General features: G+C 44.2%; 1 protein-coding gene across 6 annotated transcripts in view; it reads right to left on the bottom strand.

The window, feature by feature from the left end:
• Positions 1 to 14,519, bottom strand: part of LOC139561876 (VPS10 domain-containing receptor SorCS2-like) — a 336,538-nt gene that overhangs the window by 278,891 nt on the left and 43,128 nt on the right. The gene's annotated exons all lie outside the window — the stretch shown is intronic.

The following is a 14,519-nucleotide window of genomic DNA, read 5'->3' as shown; positions in this document are numbered from 1 at the left end:
GACATCCGTGAATTTTTGGCATACTAACTATATCCATACTATGACCAATAAGCATCCTATATACTCAATTCATGTCAAAATTGGTACAGTTAGTGCTGTTAGTATGAGTATTCGAACACAGCTTTAGTCTCCTCTGAGTGATGGTCTCGTTAAGGCCCATGAGTGATTCCATTTGCTCTCGTTTCATTACGACCCTGATTACATTAGACTTGGCAGAGACCGAGGCCGGAAAGAGAGAGAGAAATAGATAAATCAGAGTAAATAAATAACAAAAAATGTCTCTATCCACAGTTTTTATGCAGGTAAAGTCATAACGTATTAAAAAACCCCAGCTGTGATGGAAATTAAGTTTCGCTACAATTTCATAAATGCAGACAGATAATTTGTTCGTTCGACATGGTGGGATCTTTTTGTGTTTGTAAAATGTATTATGCGAGAACTGGGGGTGGAAACGCCTTTATGCGCAAATATTAATATAATAACCATCATATCGAAGTAAACATGGAGTCACGCGATGACATGGTGTGTCTCCTAGTAAGACTCGGGAAACCGTTCAGTTTATTAGGCTACAGATTAAATAAATTATGATAAACTTCACAGGGTGGTGAAAGTGCACGGTATGAGCTTAATGCTGCTTTCCAATAAATGTTGAGGGTCTTATTCTGGTGACATGATGATCGATGCTTGAATGCCGTTTGACAAATAAATATGTTTTCGCTCTTATCCATAAAAATCTCATCATGTAGTCTAATCTACCCGCACTGTTTCTGCACGCTGTTGGCAAGAACGCACGTGTAGTGGTGGAAAAAGTACCCAAATGTTATACTTGAGTAAAAGTATATATACCTTAATTTAAAGTTACTTGAGTAAAACGCAAAAATTATTTGGTTTATAAATATATTTAAGTATCAAAAGTAAAAGTATAAATCATTTCAAATTCCTTATATTAAGCAAAGCAGATGGCACCATTTTCTTGTTTTCAAAATGTATGGAAAGCCAGGGGCACACTCCAACACTCACACATAATTTCTAAAATATGCTTTTGTGTTTAGTAAATCTGCCAGATCAGAGGCAGTAGGGGTGACCAAGGATGTTCTCTTGAAAAGTGTGTGAATTGGAACATGTTCCTGTCCTGCTAAGCATTCAAAATGTAATGATTACTTTTGGGTGTCATGGAAAATGTATGGAGTAAAAAGTACATTTTTCTTTAGTAATGTAGTGAAGTAAAAGTTGTCCAAAATATTAATAGTAAAGTACAGATACCCCAAAAAACTACATAAGTAGTACTTTAAAGTATTTTCACTTACAGTTGAAGTCTGAAGTTTACATACACCTTAGCCAAATACATGTAAACTCAGTTTTTCACAATTCCTGAAATTTAATCAGAGTAAGAATTCCCTGCCTTAGGTCAGTTAGGATCACCACTTTATTTTAAGAATGTGAAATGTCACAATAATAGTAGAGATAATTATTTATTTATTCACATTCCCAGTGGGTCAGAAGTTTACATACACTCAATTAGTATTTGGTAGCATTGCCTTTAAATTATTTAACTTGGGTCAAACGTTTCGAGTAGCCTCCCCACAATAATTTGGGTGAATTCTGGCCCATTCCTCCTGACAGAGCTGGTATAACTGAGTCAGGTTTGTAGGCCTCCTTGCTCACACACACTTTTTCAGTTCTGCCCACAAATGTTCTATAGGATTGAGGTCAGGGCTTTGTGATGGCCACTCCAATACCTTGACTTTGTTGCCCTTAAGCCATTTTGCCACAACTTTGGAAGTATGCTTGGGTCATTGTTCATTTGGAAGACCCATTTGCAATCAAGTTTTAGCTTCCTGCCTGATGTCTTGAGATGTTGCTTCAATATATCCACGTACTTTTCCTTCCTCATGATGCCATCTATTTTGTGAAGTGCACCAGTCCCTCCTGCAGAAAAGCACCCCCACAACATGATGCTGCCACCCTCAAGCTTCAAGGCTGGGATGGTGTTCTTCGGCTTGCAAGCATCCCACTTTTTCCTCCAAACATCACGATGGTCATTATGGTCAAACAGTTGTATTTTTGTTTCATCAGACCAGAGGACATTTCTCCAAAAAGTACCATCTTTGTCCCCATGTGCAGTTGCAAACTGTAGTCTGGCGTGTTATGGTGGTTTTGGAACAGTGGCTTCTTCCTTGCTGAGCTGCCTTTCAGGTTATGTCGATATAGGACTCGTTTTACTGTGGATATAGATACTTTTGTACCTGTTTCCTCCAGCATCTTCACAAGGTCCTTTACTATTGTTCTGGGATTGATTTGCACTTTTCGTACCAAAGTACCAAAGTGATTTCTTTTGATTTTCCCATGATGTCAAGCAAAGAGTCACTGAGTTTGAAGGTAGGCCTTGAAATGCATACACAGGTACACCTCCAATTGTCTCAAATTATGTAAATTAGCCTATCAGGAGCTTCTAAAGCCATGACATAATTTTCTGGAATTTTCCAAGCTGTTTAAAGGCACAGTCAACGTAGTGTATGTTAACTTCTGACCCACTGGAGTTGTGATACAGTGAATTATAAGTGAAATAATCTGTCTGTAAACAATTGTTGGAAAAATTACTTGTGTCATGCACAAAGTAGATGTCCTAACCGACTTGCCAAAACTATAGTTTGTTACCAAGAAATTTGTGGAGTAGTTGAAAAACGAGTTTTAATGACTCCAACCTAAGTGTATGTAATCTTCCGACTTCAACTGTAAGTACTTTACACCGACTGTGCACGTGCCAAGACCAGAGTAGGCACATTTGCTGTTTAACTATCGGTAGAGTTGAAAATGCGTTGGAAACACACTGAACATTCAATTTTTATTCGGTACTTAACTTAAGCGGAAAGTACATTTTGTGTGCATTACGTCATCATGCACTGATTTGTATCTGCTTTCAAGTCAGTTTGGTGGAAACACACCACTGGTGGGGAAATTAGCATATTTTCTTTATGCAGATTTTAGAAAATTCGCATGAAAATCTGTTGCCAATTGGATGGAAACCTAGCTACTGTAACTGAATAAATCATCCGATTGTCTCCTGTCTTGGCTGTATCAAGGCAGTTTTACATGGGAAAAAATATATTTTTTCTAATTATTCTTTAAGGCAGTTTTACAGAATGTCCTCCCGAACTGACATTTCACATTAATTCTGCCCGATGATATGCATGCCATGCGCGTTGTATATGGCGCATTTCTCGTGAGCTGAGGGAGGGTGTGTGTTTGAGAATGTACGTGTGAGTTTGAGGGTAAGAAAGTATATGTGGGTGATAGATACTGTCACTTCACTTACTGACAGGTGAACACAGCTCTGACCTAGGGGGTCATTCTCAATTACTCAGCCTCTATAGCAACACACACACACATACACACTCCGGCAGGTAGCCTTGCAATTAGAACCAGTAACTGAAAGGTTGCTAGTTCGAAGCCCCGAGCCGATAATGTCGATGTGCTCTTGAGCAAGGCATTTAAGCCTAATTGGGTCCAGGGTCGCCGTTTATAATTGCAGATCCTGGCTGTGACCACAATCTTCGAGGGTGCCTCAGGGAGAGTTGTGATATGCAAAGAACACATGCCCAATTCACACATGTGTTAATACAAACTTGTACATGTGTGAAATAGGACAAATAGAAGCACACACCAAATTAATTATTCATGAGCGATGGTCCACACAGCATGCGGGACACCTCCCGTGGGAACCATTAGCCTGTGTTTCCCTGAGGACCGTAGACAGCGTAACACCAGGGTTCAGGGGTGAGAGGTGACAGGGGCCCCATTGCTTTGGGTAATAACTCCTTATAGAGAAAGAGAGAGTAAATAAATGTTCTATTAGAGGCCCACTGGGTGCCATTTGACTGGAGCTGTAAACAGTGTGTGTGTGTGCGTGCAGGGTTCCCTGTCGCTCCTCTAACTCTAATTATGCCCCCTCATTTTGTTGGCGCTGCAGAGCAGTGGCGCTATGATGCTAAACTCATATTGATTCAAATGTAAAGACGCCGTCTGAGGAGATGGGGAAAGGCAGCAGGGAGTCTATTTAGTTTCATGTCTCCTTTTACAGCCTTCTGTCTCTTTCTATGGCCCCAGAATGACTATTTTAGTCTTTGTTAGAGCCCATGTAGTAAGGCATTGATTAGGGTAATAAATGAGTCTGTGGCTGCTGTACAGTATGCGCCAAGTCAGGGTGTGTGCATGCATGCCTTCGTGCACGTGTTTGTGTGCTTGTGTGTGTCCGTGAATGGCTATAAGCATCTGTGTCTGCAGTTTTGAAGCGCACCGGGCACTTGTAACACGCTCTCAAAGGGAGATGGATGAATCTGTCAACTGCATGTTTCCAACAAGGTGAAATGAAGGTGTTGGGGCGCTGCTCGTTATACCAACTAGCTCTCACAGTCTCACGTCAGAATTAGACGTTCATCCATGTTTCTCAAATGTCCAATTTCGAAGTTGTTCCAAACGTCAACTTTCAAAGTGTTTTAAAGGTTAAGTTTAGACGTTGACTTCACATTTCGAAGGTTAGGCATTAACTCTGAATGGTAAAGGTTAAGGTTTGGGATAGGCTTAAAGCAAAAATACCAAAAACAACTTTCTATCGCTGGATTTGAACATGCAACCTTTGGAATCAGAAGCAGATGCCATCCCCGTCCACAACACCCTGACAAAACAAAAACCTACTAAAATGGCCGGTTTCCACTTCATCTCCCGACGTCCTCAGACATGGATGGACGTCGAATACTGACTTGTATCACGGGTGACCTGGCTACGTTATACATGCTGAAAGACCCGGACCAAAGAACACACACAAACAGACACATACACACACACACATACATTCCCCACACACACTGCATTTCGCGAAGACGCAGACAACCACCTATCTCACACACATAATTAGAGGGTATGTCAGAGTCATACATGCACACACACAAACCAACCTTTAAATAAAATGTCAGAAGCACGCTAACTGAACCTTCTCATGCTCTGCTGGTCAGGCAGACCAATGGGAGAGAAGCTATAGGCTCATATCTCAGACACCAACCATGTTCATTAACACATGAAAATGAGGCCTTATTGACGGACAGCTCAGTCCAGACGCAGCATCTCCTAAACCCCACTTGATTAGCTGTTGTTGGCCCACTGTCAATCAAACACATCTGACACATCACATCAAACACACGCGCGCACACACACACACACATCATGTCAGACGCACACACATCATACCAGGCAGACAAACACACTCACATTCACGTACAGTGCATTCTGAAAGTATTCATGCCCCTTGACTTTTTCCACATTTTGTTACATTAGTCTTATTCTAAAATTGATAAAATAGTTTCCCCCGACAAGAATCTATCATAATCTACCATAATACCATAATGACAGAGCAAAAAAAAAAAAATTCTCATAATTATTCCAAATTTATTCCAAATTTTAAAACTGAAATACATTAGTATTCAAACCGTTTACTCAGTACTTTGTTGAAGCACCTTTGGCAGCGATTACAGCCTAGAGTCTTCTTGGGTATGACGCTACAAGCTTGGCACACTTGGATTTGGGGAGTTTCTCTGTCAGGTTGGATAGGGAGCATCGCTGCACAGCTACTTTCAGGTCTCTCCAGAGATGTTCGATCGGGTTCAAGTCCGGGCTCTGGCTGGGCCTCTCAAGGACACTGAGAGACTTGTCCCAAAGCCACTCCTGTGTTGTCTTGACTGTGTGCTTAGGGTCGTTGTCCTGTCGGAAGGTGAACCTTAGCCACAGGCAGGTTTTAATCAAGTATCTCACTTTACTATTCTCCGTTCATCTTCCCTCGATCCTGACTAGTCTCCCAGTCCCTGCCACTGAAAAACATCCCCACAGCATGATGCTGCCACCACCATGCTTCAGCGTAGGGATGGTGCCAGGTTTCCTCCAGACATGACGCTTGCCATTCAGGCCAAAGAGTTAAATCTTGGTTTCAACAGAGCAGAGAATCTTGTTCCTCGTGGTCTAAGTCCTTTAGGTGCCTTTTGGCAAACTCCAAGTGGGCTGTCATGTGCCTTTTACTGAAGAGTAGCTTCCGTCTGGCCACTCTACCATAAAGGCCTGATTGGTGGAGTGCTGCAGAGACGGTTGTCCTTCTGGAAGTTTCTCCCATTTCCACAGAGGAACTCAGGAGCTCTGTCAGAGTGACCATCGGTTTCTTGGTCACCTCCCTGTCCAAGGCCCTTCTCCCCCGATTGCTCAGTTTGGCCGGGCAGCCAGCTCTAAGAAGAGTCTTGGTGGTTCCAAACTTCTTCCATTTAAGAATGATGGAGGCCACTATATTCTTGGGGACCTTCAATGCTGCAGAATTTTGTGGTACCCTTCCCCAGATCTGTGCATCGACACAATCCTGTCTCGGTGCTCTACCTATCTGCTCCTACGTATCTTTCCGATTTGGTCCTGCGGTACATACCTACACGTACGCTACGGTCACAAGACGCAGGCCTCCTAATTGTCCCTAGAATTTCTAAGCAAACAGCTGGAGGCAAGTCTTTCTCCTATAGAGCTCCATTTTTATGGAATGGTCTGCCTACCCATGTGAGAGACGCAGACTCTGTCTCAACCTTTAAGTGTTTATTGAAGACTTCTATTCAGTAGGTCCTATGATTGAGTGTAGTCTGGCCCAGGAGTGTGAAGGTGAACGGAAAGGCACTGGAGCAAAGAACCGCCCTTGCTATCTCTGCCTGGCCGGTTCCCCTCTCTCCACTGGGATTCTCTGCCTCTAACCCTATTACAGGGGCTGAGTCACTGGCTTACTGGTGCTCTTCCAAGCCGTCCCTAGGAGGGGTGCGTCACTTGAGTGGGTTGAGTCACTGACGTGGTCTTCCTGTCTGGTTTGGCGCCCCCCCCTTGGGTTGTGCCGTGGCGGAGATCTTTGCGGGCTATACTCGGCCTCAGGATGGTAAGTTGGTGGTTGAAGAAATCCCTCTAGTGGTGTGGGGGCTGTGCTTTGGCAAAGTTGGTGGGGTTATATCCTGCCTGTTTGGCCCTGTCCGGGGGTATCATCGGATGGGGCCACAGTGTCTCTTGACCCCTCCTGTCTCAGCCTCCAGTATTTATGCTGCAGTAGCTTATGTGTTGGGGGGCTAGGGTCAGTTTGTTATATCTGGAGTATTTCTCCTGTCTTATCCGGTGTCCTGTGTGAATTTAAGTATGCTCTCTCTAATTCTCTCTTTCTTTCTTTCTTTCTTTGTTTCTCTCTTTCTTTCTTTCTCTCTCTCGGAGGACCTGAGCCCTAGGACCATGCCTCAGGACTACCTGGCATGATGACTCCTTGTTGTCCCCAGTCCACATGGCCGTGCTGCTGCTCCAGTTTCAACTGTTCTGCCTGCGGCTATGGAACCCTGACCTGTTCACTGTGATTACTATTGTTTGACCATGCTGGTCATTTATGAACATTTGAACATCTTGGCCATGTTCTGTTATAATCTCCACCCGGCACAGCCAGAAGAGGACTGGGCACCCCTCATAGCCTTGTTCCTCTCTAGGTTTCTTCCTAGGTTTTGGCCTCTCTAGGGAGTTTGTCCTAGCCACCGTGCTTCTACACCTGCATTGCTTGCTGTTTGGGGTTTTAGGCTGGGTTTCTGTACAACACTTTGATATATCAACTGATGTAAGAAGGGATATATAAATACATTTTATTTTATTTTGATGGACAATTGCTTCGACCTCATGGCTTGGTTTTTGCTCTGACATGCACAATCAAATCAAATCAAATTGTATTAGTCATATGAGCCGAATACAGTGAAATACTTACTTACGAGCCCCTAACCGACAGTGCAGTTAAAAAATATATGGATAAGAATAAGAGATAAAAGTAACAAGTAATTAAAGAGGAGCAGTAAAAAATAACAATATATACTGGGGGGTGCCGGTACAGAGTCAATGTGCGGGGGCACCGGTTAATTAGGGTAATATGTAGGTAGAGTTAATTAATTAAAGTGACTATGCATAGATGACAACAGAGAGTGGCAGTGGTCTGGAGGGGGGGGGGGGGCAATGCAAATAGTCTGGGTAGCCATTTGACTAGATGTTCAGGAGTCTTATGGCTTGGGGGTAGAAGCTGTTTAGAAGCCTCTTGGACATAGACTTGGCGCTCCGGTACCGCTTGCCGTGTGGTAGCAGAGAGAACAGTCTATGACTAGGGTGGCTGGAGTCTTTGACAATTTTTAGGTCCTTCCTCTGACACCGCCTGGTATAGAGGTCCTGGATGGCAGGAAGCTTGCCCCCAGTGATGTACTGGGCCGTTCGCACTACCCTCTGTAGTGCATTGTGGTCGGAGGCCGAGCAGTTGCCATACCAGGCAGTGATGCAACCAGTCAGGATGCTCTCGATGGTGCAGCTGTAGAACCTTTTGAGGATCTGAGGACCCTTGGCCAATCTTTTCAGTCTCCTGAGGGGGAATAGGTTTTGTCGTGCCCGCTTCACAACTGTCATGGTGTGCTTGGACCATGTTAGTTTGTTGGTGATGTGGACACCAAGGAACTTGAAGCTCTCAACCTGCTCCACTGCAGCCCCGTCGATGAGAATGGGGACGTGCTGGGATCTTATATAGACAGGTGTGTGCCTTTCCAAATCATGTCCAATCAATTTAATTTACCGAAGGTGGACTCGAATCAAGTTCAATCTCAAGGACAATCAATGGAAACAGGATGCAGCTGAGCTAAATTGTGAGTCTCTTAGCAAAGGGTCTGAATACTTATGTAAATAAGGTATTTCTGTTTAAAAACATTTATACATTTTCTAAAATTTTCTACAACTTGTTTTTGGTTTGTCATTATGGGGTATTATGTGTAGATTGATGAGGAGAAAAAGTATTTTATCAATTTTAGAATAAAGCTGTAACGTAACAAAATGTGGAAAAAGGGAAGGGGTCTGAATACTTTCCGAATGCACTATACATCATGTCAGATACTCGCACATGAACACACACACACCACACACAGACACACAGACACAAATCATATGACATACACCTGCAACACTTATGTCCAGCAGTGACGTATGAACAACTGTGAGTCACACTGAAAGTGTGGCTGTCATTTCCTATATGATTCACCTGCTGGCTGTCACACACATCTGATCTGCACACAGCGAGCTGAACCCTACACACCTTTGCCATTTCAATATGACACTATTATACACCACACTGGTCCACAGAGAATGTTGTGCATACAGGTGAAGAAATAGTCTGTCATTTTTTGACTCAACAGCGCAGGTGAAATCTTACCTAAGGGTAATGCAGCAAGTTCTGGCCCCTATAGGGGAAACTTCATCCTACACCATTGGCCAACCTAAATATCCACTCTTTCCCCGATTGGTCATAGTTCTACACCGTCTCATTCCCTGTCTCTGTTGCCAGGGATAGACAGGTGAGAGGGAAGGGTAGAAAGGGGAAGCAGGGTCAAGGGGCTATTAAAAGACGGAAACATGATGAAGGGAGCGAGAAAAGGGAGGGGTAGAGGGGTGAGGGTGTATGCTCAGATGCTCAGACATACAGTACATGCCTTGCAGTCCAGTCAACTCTTTAGCCCTGGTCCTAGATGGATGGACCCGATCTTATCATGTTCATATCTGAACCTCTGAGGACAGGGGTTTTATATGACATGAACATGTCTACTGTAATACGAAGAGGTATAATTGTCTTACCACATGTAATATGTGGAGGCATGATGATTTAACTGTAGAGCTCCCACTAACTACTACAACCCCAAATGCATGAACATACCACAGAATGTACTGTGGTCCCACAGACCTCTCTCTCTCTCTCTGTCCTCTTTTTCATTGTTGCTCTGCCTCTCTGTCTGTGTATCTCTCTCTGTCACTTTCCCCCTCTCTCTCTCTCTCTCTCTCTTTTCCTCTCTGTCTAACACAAATGCTCACACACACACACACACACACACACACACACACACACACACACACACACACACACACACACACACACACACACACACACACACACACACACACACACACACACAGTCACATAACACAGCTTCCTTCTTCTGTTACCAACCACATGCAAACCTATTTCACCAGGAATGTGTGCTCGCGTAGGCTACTCGTTTTTGCATGCACAGATTTGTGTCTATCGTATGCACAGATCCGTGTCTATCGTCAGTAGTCAGCCAGGCACCAGGAAGTAAGGGCTAAGGGTTGGCTACAGGTGAAGCATTCTGAGAAAGACAGGACAGCTGCTCTGTCCAACACCCTCTCAGAGCATCCACCACCACATACCCAGCCTGCTTTGGGGTTTAAGACTCCTCAGAACCCACCCTCCCATGGGAATGTGTCGGTTTGGAGTCGCCACAGTAATCCAGGAGTGCGTTGCAAGCACCTACATCTGTTTTTTTAAGACTAGAGGGGGACCGGCAATAAACGGGACAGCTGAATATGTCTGTTCACTTTGATCCCTCTCTTTCCTAGCTTTCCTACTGCCATTGTCGGAGAACCGCAGAGGGGGCTGCCGGAGAATTACCAGACATCACACACACACAAAAGCAGACCGGGACTCTTACTTTGATGGCATTTTCTCTACATCGCTTGTGGGATAAAACCTGCACTTCAAAAGGGATGGGTAAATATATTATTACACACAGATACCTTTGCACCTTGGACTACTAACTCAATCTAAACACTTTTCATGTCAGCATTACATTAGGCTCTGTACCAAATTCACTTCATGTCGAGACGTAATAGGCAAATGCTGTCATGATAGTATAGTAAGCAAGGGACTGGAGATGAGAGAGATTCTAGCTGTGGGCAGACTGCAGAAGGAAGTTGACACAGCAGGGTATGTTGTGATCAAAGTGGGAGGCCCAGAGCAGCAACAAAGGCAGCTAGCAAGATCACACAGCACTGTAGCTAGCTAGTAGTTCCACCACCTCCACTCTTTGATTCTCTTCTTCCTATACAGCAGGACTGGACCGGTGCCACCACACAGCTTCCCTTGAAGAATTGCGTTTTTTACATTCGTTTCTACTGCGGTCTTGAGGACTGTGATAATATTGGTTACACACGCTATGAACCAATACATTTAGAGGACTTATAAGAGTTAATTGACTATTTTACCAGTCAATCACTCAATTTGGCGAGCACCACCTGATTCATCCTAAAATCGAGGTTTTTCGTCCCATGATCAAGTCGCTTAACTTCTAGGTGCTTGGCCTCCCGAGTGGCACAGCGGTCTAAGGCACTGCGTCGCAGTGCTAGAGGCATCACTACAGATCTGGGTTTGATCCCGGGCTGTGTCGCAGCCACCCGCAACCAGGAGACCCATGAGGCGGCGCACAATTGGCCCAGTGTCGTTTGGGTCAGAGGAGGGTTTGGCTGGCTGGGATATCCTTGTCCTGTACAGTGTTTCCTCTGACACATTGATGCGGCTGGCTTCCGGGTTAAGCGAGCAGTGTGTCAAGAAGTAGTGCGGCTTGGCAGTCGTGTTTCGGAGGACGCGTGGCTCTCAACCTTCGCCTCTCCCGAGTCCGTACGTGAGTTGTAGAGATGGGAAAAGACTGTAACTACCAATTGGATGTCACGAAATTGGTGAGAAAAAGGGCTGAAAAGTACACATAAAAATAAAATTTAAATTAAAACTAAAGCTGCTTTCACCAAACATGACATAAACCTACATGAAGGTAGCCATGACCAAAAGAGACAGGAAACATCATAGGATCCCTGTGAGGCATTGTCTGTTTTCACCTGTTAGCTTGTTAGCGATGGTGGCTATCAGTGCGGTGCATAAACATCACAGCATCTCTGTGAAATTCTGTCTGTTAGCGATTTTTAGCGTGTTAGCAATACGTGGTGGTTATCAGTGGTGGAGCGTCTGGTCCCATTGTTTCAGGTTGACCCCCTTTCAAAGTGGCCTGTCAAGGATGACATCCACTGGACTAATCTGTACTGCAGCCATATCTGTCCACCACAGACGCCATGCCATGTGTGCATGTGTTTGTGCGTTTGCATCTGTGTAAATCCCTGATCAAAGAGAGAGGGAGATATAGAGAAAGGGACAGAGAAATAGAAAGATAACAGGAGAGAGAAGGCGAGAGAGAGAGAGATACTGTATGGTCTGCAACAGGAACACAATACTATGCAATGAACTAAACCTTTGTGCCTTGGGGTTTTCTGTTTTCTTAGGAATGAGTTTGCAGGTGAATCATGCACCTTCCCTTCCAATTCCCGTTGGATTACCTTCTTACCTTCCTAATTCTCTGACCCCCTGAAACACACACCAGTTCACTGCAGTGAGAACCTATCACACACACACAAACACGCAAACGCACAGACATGGCTAATCTTTGAGCACACAGCCACTGGCACCTGGACACACACCAAGCACGGATAACATCCCTCTGATCTCCTCCCTGGCTGTGAGTTCCTCCTAAACCTCTTTAGACTTCCGTTGTTCACACTGCACTCTTGTCCTAGGCACAGTTGAGGAAAGTAGAGACAGTTTTCTCCAACTATTATGAGAATGCCTCAAATATGAACATGATAAACAGCTCGGGAACAAGGCGAGACTCAAAGTTATTGAGAAACTGTTACATTCACCTTCTCTTCGCCCTGCTCCTTTTCTGAACCATCTTGGACAATGATTGTAATCGCCTCAGATTGTAATCGCCTCAGATACCCAGCTGAACTGCCTAGATCAACAATTCCTGAATCAAAGTCTAGTTAAAATCCCAGTCTCAGATGGAGTACAGGTTATGTTAAGCGAGTTTCTCTAGTGGGACTGAATCCTAGCTGAAGTCTGGATGAACTTGAAACCTACTTTCACTGCTCTGGGGTCAGAATATTTTCTAGCCATAGACCATCCTCTTGAACCATCTGTTCCAAGTTAACACACTCAGTGAGTCGAGCCTCTCTTCGAGAGGCTTCCTTACAGCTCAGCGACATCCCATCCACTTCACACTCTGCAAATTAATTACCATGTGTTAATTAGCTACGATACACCTAAGCCCCGGGCTGCCATGCAGGGTAAGGGCTTAATTAAGCTCTGGGTGACAGTCCTTAAGTTCCTTACTAAGCCTTAAATAGCCATACACCACTGAGAAGTGGGAACTCCTTTAGAGTTAAGCGTTGTGTTTAAACACCTGTCCATACCTTCAACGTGTATGTATGGTAATGCATATATCTTTATCCCTGGTACAAGAAAGTGTCCCTCTTTCGTTTGAGTTGGCTGCTCCTGCTTCATTTACCTTGACAGTGCCTGACAAGGTTTCCATGATAAGCCGCGTCTATTGTACGTGCAACATGTCATTTATCATCCAACCTGACAGGTGGATGCATAGTTTAATTTATATTACCATATTCATATGTTGTCTATTCTACATTGACAGGGCTGTCTAGACACAAATACCTACGTCAATAAGTGTAGCCGGGTATTTTACACGAGCAGTGGATAATTCCTACTCGACATTTCTATCCTTCTCTCGTTCCACAATTGTCACAGTTTCCTGGTGATATATTCATATTCCCAGGTTTCCCCTTTGCGCAGACACACTGGACGACTGAACCGTTTGTCAATTTACATGCATGGAGCGACGTTCATTCACTCACACACACACACACACACACACACACACACACTGAGGACATGCATGCTCACGATGCAAATGTCTCCCGCTTCAATTCAACACTCGCGCCTGACTCGAGGCATTCCCCCACAATTCCCCGCAATGACTTCCAATCACGGTCGAAACCAACCGTGACGGATAGTGCCACTCGCACTCAAGAGTCCAGGTTACTCCTCCTCCTCATTAGCAGAGTCGTTCGGTGAATTCCTCCCAGCCATTATACTGGAATACCTACAGTATGTATCTTCATCCGTTGCCATGGTGATACGGCTTTAAATAAGCAAGCGTTGTTCTATGACGAAAGTTATCCGGGTTCCTTTTATCTTGGTTTTATACAAGAACACCACATGTCTATGACTTGTGGGAGTTGGACCCTCCTACCTCCTACCTCAAAGTCATACAGTGTTACAGTAACATGATCATTAGGATCTAAAGGCTTTTGTAAGTGGTTGGTAGCTCCACACTGAATGAGCGAACCGATAGTCTCTTGAGGTTGGCAGTTAACAGGGGGAGACAATGGAGTTCCTGAGAGAAACTGCTCTGTGCATAAGGGTTGCATTACCCAGCAGCCTTAGAAAGAAACAGGAAAAGCTCTACCCACCTACTATTTAGGCTTAACACCTCCAGAAATAGAGACAGTGAACATTTAGAATAGAATGTTATGTTTTTCATCACACACAGTGATGAAGTAGGTGCTCTCGGCAGTGTAAAATGACTTATTGTTATTGTGTGTTCACATTTCTACAACGCCAGGATAGTGCATTCGATTCCCGGGACTACCTGTACGTAAAATGTGTACACGCATAGCTGTAAGTAACTTTGGATAAAACCATCTGCTAAAAGGCATATATGATATAAATTATTATAGTCACACAATGTACCATATGAACAGGCAAT

This window comes from Salvelinus alpinus, chromosome 31 (assembly GCF_045679555.1).
Source record: "Salvelinus alpinus chromosome 31, SLU_Salpinus.1, whole genome shotgun sequence".
Taxonomy (NCBI): domain Eukaryota; kingdom Metazoa; phylum Chordata; class Actinopteri; order Salmoniformes; family Salmonidae; genus Salvelinus; species Salvelinus alpinus.
This window is presented reverse-complemented; position numbering and strand designations above follow the sequence as displayed.